The following is an 8,234-nucleotide window of genomic DNA, read 5'->3' on the forward strand; positions in this document are numbered from 1 at the left end:
TCTGTCTTGCACTTTGTTCCTTACTCGATTCCTCTCTCTTCCAATAGTCCTTTGCTACTTGCTTTCTTGTATACCTAGCTTCACAGAGTACCTGTAGAATCAAAGCAGCATAACACTATACGAGAACATGGATCTATTATCATAAAAAATCTAGGATCAGATGTAAATTGACCATACAAATGCATAAAACATAAATCACACAAGAGTATGGAGGAAAACTTAAATAGCTTTATTGATAATCAAGAAAGAGCCAAGAGAGTTACAACCAATTGTTCTGACCCAACATCATCCTCTCAGAAAGTAAGCCCTTCTTCACCTCATGAAAAGCTTAGATCACCCATCACTATGATGTTGCCTCAAGAAACCAACAACAATTCCTTACAAGATGCAAAATTCCAGCCTCTGGATCTCTGGGATGAGGGATCCATATATAGATGTCTGCAAGGGAGGTGAGTCAACTTTTGAGATTTGATTAGTGTCTTCCCTCTGATAGTTCTTGCTTCCACTTGGAGATTGATGATCTCTTACTCATCCCTGGTCGAGTTCAGAGGGGCAAGTGTCACAGGAGAAGTTTCTGGAAGATTCCATGCTTCTCCACCTCACGGATTGACATTGCCATTTGCCCCTTCACGCCCATCGCACCGCATAGAAGGGCTTTTTGAAGTGAAACATGCCTACTGTGTGTATTTAGGTGAGATGCAACGCACTTTGCCTATCGAGCAGGTGAAATGGTCCAGTTTTGACCAGTTCTGAGCAGTTTTTCATGGAGAACTTCTGAGAGAAGCTGTAATCAGTTGACCTTGTTCTTTTAGGGGTTGGAACAACACTTTTAGGGACTTAGGAGCCCTTAGTTTATGGACATTTATGCTTGGGGTTGCAGTACCCAAAAATTTCTATAACAAGGCTAAATAAATAATCCCTGGTGACATACATATAATTAAACCTTCTCTTCGTTTTCTAACCTCCCTTTCAATATTAATTTTATATTATATTCATATATTTATATGTCCTCATGGGGTTTTTATTTCTCAATATGTTATGTCAACCATTAATACAAATCATAATAATAATGTATCGTTAATTAAAAAATAACAAAGATAAAAATATTCAAATCAATTTGTGATATTGTAATTTTGTTTTTATTAAAAAATTATAAATAATTTTTTGAAAAAAAAAAATACAATATGTATGTTACATTTAAAGAAATTATGATAAATGTGATATTCAAAAAAAATATAATATGTATGTTACATTAGAAAAAATGATGATAAATATGATATTTTAGAATTTAATATTTGAATCTAATTGATAAACCTATAAAATTAGAACACTTATAATGTATTATTTTTCTAATTTCTTTTTATATAGTTCATATTGAATTTTAAGTGCATATATATAGTTATGACTTTCTTTAACAATATTTCTATACAGAAAAATGTGAAATTTATAAGTAATTTAATATAAATAATATTATAAAGAATCAATATACATTTATCTAATTTCAAATCAAATGTTTTCACATGTAATTTCATTTTTGACATTTTATAATCATAATTTTTTTTAAATATTTCTATATAAAAAATATAAAATTTATACTTAATTTAATATAAATAATATTATTAAAAACCATCCTAAATATTTATGTAATTCTAAATCAAACGATTTCTAAGTGTAAGCTTTTTATGAAGTTATAAATCAAACGTTTTCCAGTGTAAACTTTTTATGTTTAAACTCATAAAGATTTTTGTATCTTGAGATAATTAATTTGTCTTGAAGCTTGAAAAATTATCGATTATTTTAAAATGAGATATGAATAATATAACTAAACATTATTTTTATAATATTTTTATTAATGTATAATTTGTTTTTAATATTTAAATATAGTTTTTTTTATTATATTTATGTGTAGTATGATTAATTTAAAATTTTGATTTTTTAATAATTTTTTTAAATAATTTTTTTGTTAAAATTTGATTTGGATTTGCGAATTTTTTTAAATAATAAGTTTGATTTTTGTAATTTAAATAATCTAAGTCTCACAAAGATTTTCATGGCATTGAATCTATTTACATATTTAAGAATCTATTTTAAACTGCATGATTTAGCAAAAATTCTATAGCCAAATTCATAATTAAAGAAAAAACAAAAGTATAAACTTTGATTAGTCATCTTACACTATCTTTATGTATTAAATATTTATCTTACGAAACTATTTTATTTCCAATTTATATTTATTTTTTAAATTATGTTATATTATTATATTATGATTTGTGTATCTATATGAAAATGGCTAGTAAATGTCAATATTTATCAATCCATGATAAGCATTAAAACACTTCATGATACATTTTAGATTGCTAAAATTTAAAAAAAATTATAAAAAATAAAAAATTAGTAAATTTATTATTATTAATTATAACAATAATTAATATATAAATAAAACAATAATAAACCTTTCACAAAGAGAAGAAAAAAAAAAAAGAAAACCAATCATAGCATGCTTTAATGTAAATTAAAGAAGATTCTTAATCATAGAGATTCACCCTAATTTAACTATATTATAAATATGTTTTGTTAAAATACCATGGTTTTATCAATATCACATGTCCAAAAAAAACATAATTCATTTTGTATGAAATATGTTCATATGACTTTTTAATAGTAATATTTATTATTTAAGATAAACTTAATATTTAATATTTTTTGAAATTTTCCCCAATGGGGGGTTATGGAGGGAGGTGAGGGGTGTATGACTATGTATGCCTTCGTACCACCACCCTTGGTGTATTAAGTGTTCACTGATGAAGGGAAAAATTACTTGATGTGTCACACGCAACCCTCTAATTGGCGAAGGGGGTTATTAATTAAAGGGGATGGAGGTTGAAGTAATTTGCAAAAGATGGGACAGGGGAGGTGGAAGCCCCTCATTATTTTGTTTCAATCATTGTATAGGAAGTGATTGTGGAAAATCTCTAGAAAAGAGCTTGACTTCTTGGCCTTTTTGGCATAGTATTTCGATAGACCTTGTTGGGGGTGAGTTGCCACATCAAAAGGGAGCCCTGGGGTCTCGAGCATCCATAATATGGTGGCCTAGTGAGAGTTTATTGGCTTGGTCACATCCAAGTGAGGAGACAATGATTCTTTATGGGAATTTATTATTAGCAATTGGAAGTGGTAAGCCCTCTATATTTACTTTGGTCTTGACTTGTTCAAATTAGAGTGGCTTGCATAGTTGCTATGAGAGAATAAGAAGTTGGGGTTTAGTGTCGCAACTATTGAATTTGTTTTGTATTAGAAGGGGTGGGGTTTTTGGAGGATTTGTAACCATGATTGAGCCTTGGACATTGAGTTTGTGTCCTCTACGAAAATTCAGAATTTGGTTTTGAGTCTAAGGTTAATTTGGGTGCCTTTGTTTGCAAATATTTCCTTTCGTTGTGGTTGTGGTCTTGTTATCACTCTTTGCGGTTTTGAGTACAATAGTGTCCAAGTCCTAGGGTCTTACCTAGTTCGCTCAATGTTAAAGGGGGTAGAGTCTTTGGTTGATAATGAGTTTCCCATCTACTTGCTTGATGAGTCTATGTGAGAAGCTAATTCTTCTGGTTGGTGTTTTTGTGACAACATTATTTGGTGGTACCTAGGTATTTCCAAGGTCTAGTTGACTCAGTGGATTTTCCTTTTGCATGTAGAGGAAACCCTTTCAACAAACCAAAAGAACCCTCCTATGTATTTATGATGCCAATCAAGAAGAGAGGGAGAAGCAGGATAGGGGGATGAGGCAAAGCTTATCCAGGTCAACATGGTGCCAAGCTATTTCCTAATGACTCAGTGGCATCCTATTTTAATTTCATTCATGCAGAGATGTAACAAGAGATTCGTGAGCTGGAGATTAAAACTGGTGAAGAGAGACAATCTCTCTTGGACTTAGAATTTTTGAAATACATGTCAAGATGGGTTTTAGACCCTAGAAATACTAAGGGAAAGGGAAAGAAGTACCTAAATTTAGTGGCACTTCACTGGCAAATGAAAATTCTTCTGGGGTTGGTGTTAAGATACAAGCAAGTAGAGAAATATAACATCTTTTACTTTATTGAAGATGTGAAAAGAATGTTGAGGAACTTGAGTTTCTCTATGCACTTGATATAACGACTTGCTTGATGCATGTGAAATCGACATGGTGTACAATTATGAGGGAGGGGAACAATTGGATCCCTTGGGTTCTAATGCATGGTCTTGGACCAACATCTCTTCCTCAGAGAATGACTAGCAAGGGTAAAAGGTGGTGGGATATTTCTGTGTCATCCATGTTCGGTGTGATGAGTTTTGTGGTAGTCCTCTTATTCACGAATAATGACAAATTAGAGGGTTTATGATTGTGGGTCTCAAATTTTTGTTTGTGGTCTGAAGTCTCAGTCATGGAGGTCAGTTTTTGTCTCGAAAGAAATAAATGGTTGACGCTTAAAGGTTGGTGTGAAGCTTTGGGTGAAGGAGGGTAGCCTCCTTTTGTAGCGTTCAATGCTTATCATGCGCGGATCATTGGTTTTACTCACGAGGGCTTCACTCAATGAACCTTTGGCATACCACATGCATTCATGGCATACTAAACAATACCCTTAATTTGACTTCATATTGGTGAATATCTCTAAAAATCACATTATTTAACCACCTAGCAATATGAACCCAACAGACCTTCCCATTTTAAGAAACACCTACTTTCACTAGATATTGTATCCATTTTTTCATTAACATTTTTCATACCCCTTTATATTTTTTCATTAATTTGGAGCTCTAAATTTAGTACGTGCCAATATAAAAAGCCTTTACCTCTTACTATATGCTCACTATATTACGCCATTTTTTCCTCAATATATATCCCCCAATATCAACACACATGGTATGCCATTGCTCCCCTAGAAAATCCCTCATTATTTTACTTGTGTGACATCCGATCCAACTATCAATGGTCTTTTCTTGGACGCAGTGTGAAGCTTAGAGCCTTCGCTTTGAGCTTTGCCCTAGTTATTTTGTGGAATTTGTCCTTGTAAAAAATGTTTCCTTCTCTATGTTGGGATGGGGGATTAAATGTCTCACCTCTATTTTTAGTTTCAATTACTATTTGGAAGCAATGATTGAGATGCTCTTCCTCCCTCTAGCCACCTAAATACCTATAATGTACTCTAATTCTCTTCCAATTTTAATTTAAAAATAATAAGATTTCTGTAAATTTTAATAAAATAAAATATATCTTAAAATAAATATTTTAATATTTATCAATACGTTACTAACAATTTGAGTTATATAGGTATATATATTTTTTTGATCATAAATTTACAATATTTGTGGGAGCGATGATTAACATCATAGCTTTATGCTAGATATGTCGTGGCATAAGATTGATCTCATAGCATGGATCACGAGGCGATGGGTGGCATGATAAAAATTATCTAAATATATTAATAGCTACCATGGCTTTTCAAATTTGGCGTGCGCACAAAAAAAGGGGTGAGAAATGTGGTACATGGTTCAAGGGATGATTGGGGAAGAGAGAGAAGTGTTTAGAGCGACGACTCCCACATGCCCACGCGCAGGGTGTCCCCACACTCCAGCCTGAATCCCAAGAGAATCTTATAAATAAATACGGGCCTTGCATACATCAGCGTAGCCGCCCCGGATTTCTCTCGACCTTTCCTTTTACATTAGTCGTTCTTGCTCCTCTTCCTTTCTCTGTGTTTTCTTGTTCCTGCTGCTCTTCTGTATTTCTCAGAGTCAAGGGCGGAGGTCTTATTCGCCTTGAGAATCAAATCCACGGTCGATTGGGCTGCCTTGGTTGATCAGTTTTAGAGCTAAAGCCAACGACAAAAGATTGAAGGCGGTGAGTTTGAATTATATATTAAGGTCGGCGAAAGTTAGGGATTTTGGTGCAGCGAATACAAGGCCGCAATCCTGGCAACCCGGTGGTGGGCGCGGAACGTGGAGATGCCCGCAGTCGATCCTGGTGGCGGCGGGGACGGCGGCTCAGGGCCGTGGCTTGGGCATGATTCCGGTCACCGGAATGGGCACGCCCACTGGCTTCAAACAATGGAATTACATCTTTCTGAGGACGAGAACAGCAAGGACAGCGGATCGAAGAAACGAAAGTGGGACAACGACAACGTCGACGCCGGCGGACATGAGCTGGAGCAGCCGATAAGCCGCAGGCCTCGCGGCAGGCCTCCGGGATCAAAGAACAAAGTGAAACCCCCCATGATTGTCCACAAGGAGAGTGCCAGCTGCCTCAGAGCTCACATACTGGAGATTGCCAACGGGTGCGATGTAGCGGAGAGCTTGGCAACATTCGCACGCAGGCGACAAAGGGCAGTCTGCATTCTCAGCGGGAGCGGAACGGTGCACAACGTCACGCTGCGGCAACCGGGCACGACGGGCACAATCGTGAATTTGGAGGGACGCTTCGAGATCTTATCCCTGTCGGGGTCGTTCCTGCCAACGGTCGAGCCCTCCGAGTCTACGGGGCTCACAATTTATCTCGTGGGCGGACAGGGACAAGTGGTGGGAGGGAGTGTCGTGGGCGCCCTGATGGCCTCCGGCCCTATCGTGGTCATTACTGCCATATTCTGTGACGCCCCTTTTGAGCAGCTGCCCCTAGACAACGACGAGGAGTTGATGTCGCTGCAGCTCCACCCTCCCCAAGGACTTTCCCAATCACCAACTCTGGCTGCGGCGGTGGCGGCGCAGCAGATGCCCGAGCCATCTACCATGGCCCTCTTCAACATTCCCCCAAATCTGCTCTCAAACGGTCAACTGCCTCATGACCTCTACGCCTGGGCGCAGGATACCCGTATGCCATATTAAAGAAAGTACCCTTCTTCACGTTTGTCCCAAGGTCACTGCTCAGCTTTATCCATAATTTTGTGTACAAATTATATTGATCAGAGTTTCAGGTATACAAATTATACTCAGAGATGTAAGCGTATAATTTTTTCAGGTCAAGTTAGACCTGATATTGGGGACAAATTCGGTCTTGATAATCATGGTTACTTTTTAATAAGAAAAGGAAGAAAAACAATGGAGCAATTTCAGGTCTATTGTAACAGACTTTCGTTGGTTTTCCAACCCCGTTTGTTTTCATATAATTTCTTCCAGGAATAATTTATCTGATTTCAGTCCATCGGAAGCTCGTTTGGGTTGAATTTTCTCAATCCTTTTTTAGTTTACGCCCCAGCACCGATATCCTTTGTTGTTAATACAGCTCCCAAAGTCTCATCTATGGGCACCGTTTCACTTTCAGCAATAGGTACAATTTTAAGGACTTGATTTGAGATAGAAGTTGCAGCGACATAATTACTGGTTAGCGATGCTCGGATTAAGGTTGTATGGTTATGCTAAATATTTGATAATTTTGGTATCAATTTATGAATAAAGATATGGTGATAGTATATAAGGAAGAATAGGAGGATTAAAAATGTCTTAGTTAGATAATCTTCGGCATAATCACATAATCAATCTTGTGTCGACGCGTTTCGAACCAACCAGTGTGGTTCATCGTCAGGACAAGTTGAACCACACTGGTTGGTTCGAAACGCGTCGACACAAGATTGATTATGTGATTATGCCGAAGATTATCTAACATATTATGGATCACAGAAGTCTAAATACCTTAATGTCTTAGTTATTTTATATATTTGATCAGTTTGGTGATTAATTTATGAATAAAGATACTTTAATAGTATTTAAGGTAGAATGGAGAATTAAAAATGTTTCAGGGTTTATCAATAAAGTGTTATAAGGTTTAATGAAGTTTAGTTTCATTTATAGATGATGGTGTTTTATAGTGTATAGGGGATAGTAAGATTCGGCAATGTAATGGATTGTAAGTTATTTATATGATAAATGGTTTGAAAATTTGGTGAACTAGAGACATAAGATTTAAGGACAATCACAATGCTTATACAAATTAAATATTCTAGATGGAGGACAAGATGGATTCATATTGAATAATAGGTTATGGTTTCTAGAGTGAGGCCATGGTTGAGTTTTGTTTATAAATTTATTACATCCAAAGGTTACTGAACAAAATGAATGAGTGTTAAGGACAATTTGTTGTTTTAGATGGATGACACTATGTTTTCTTCTATAGTAGTATGTTGTGGCTGACTAAAGTGGATCAACTATTAAATGTTTTCTATGGTTAACTAGTACTGGTTTGTGGTTGTGGTTCATTGCAATGTACGTTAAGGGTG

General features: G+C 35.8%; 1 pseudogene; it reads left to right on the forward strand.

Annotated features, from left to right (window-relative positions):
- Nucleotides 1-5,630: 5,630 nt before the first annotated feature.
- LOC149148730 (AT-hook motif nuclear-localized protein 16 pseudogene) lies at nt 5,631-7,089 on the forward strand (annotated as a pseudogene).
- Nucleotides 7,090-8,234: the final 1,145 nt, after the last annotated feature.

This window comes from Pinus tabuliformis, chromosome 9, assembly GCF_031772625.1.
Source record: "Pinus tabuliformis cultivar Carrire ecotype Pingquan chromosome 9, CPIR1, whole genome shotgun sequence".
NCBI classification, from domain to species: Eukaryota; Viridiplantae; Streptophyta; class Pinopsida; order Pinales; family Pinaceae; genus Pinus; species Pinus tabuliformis.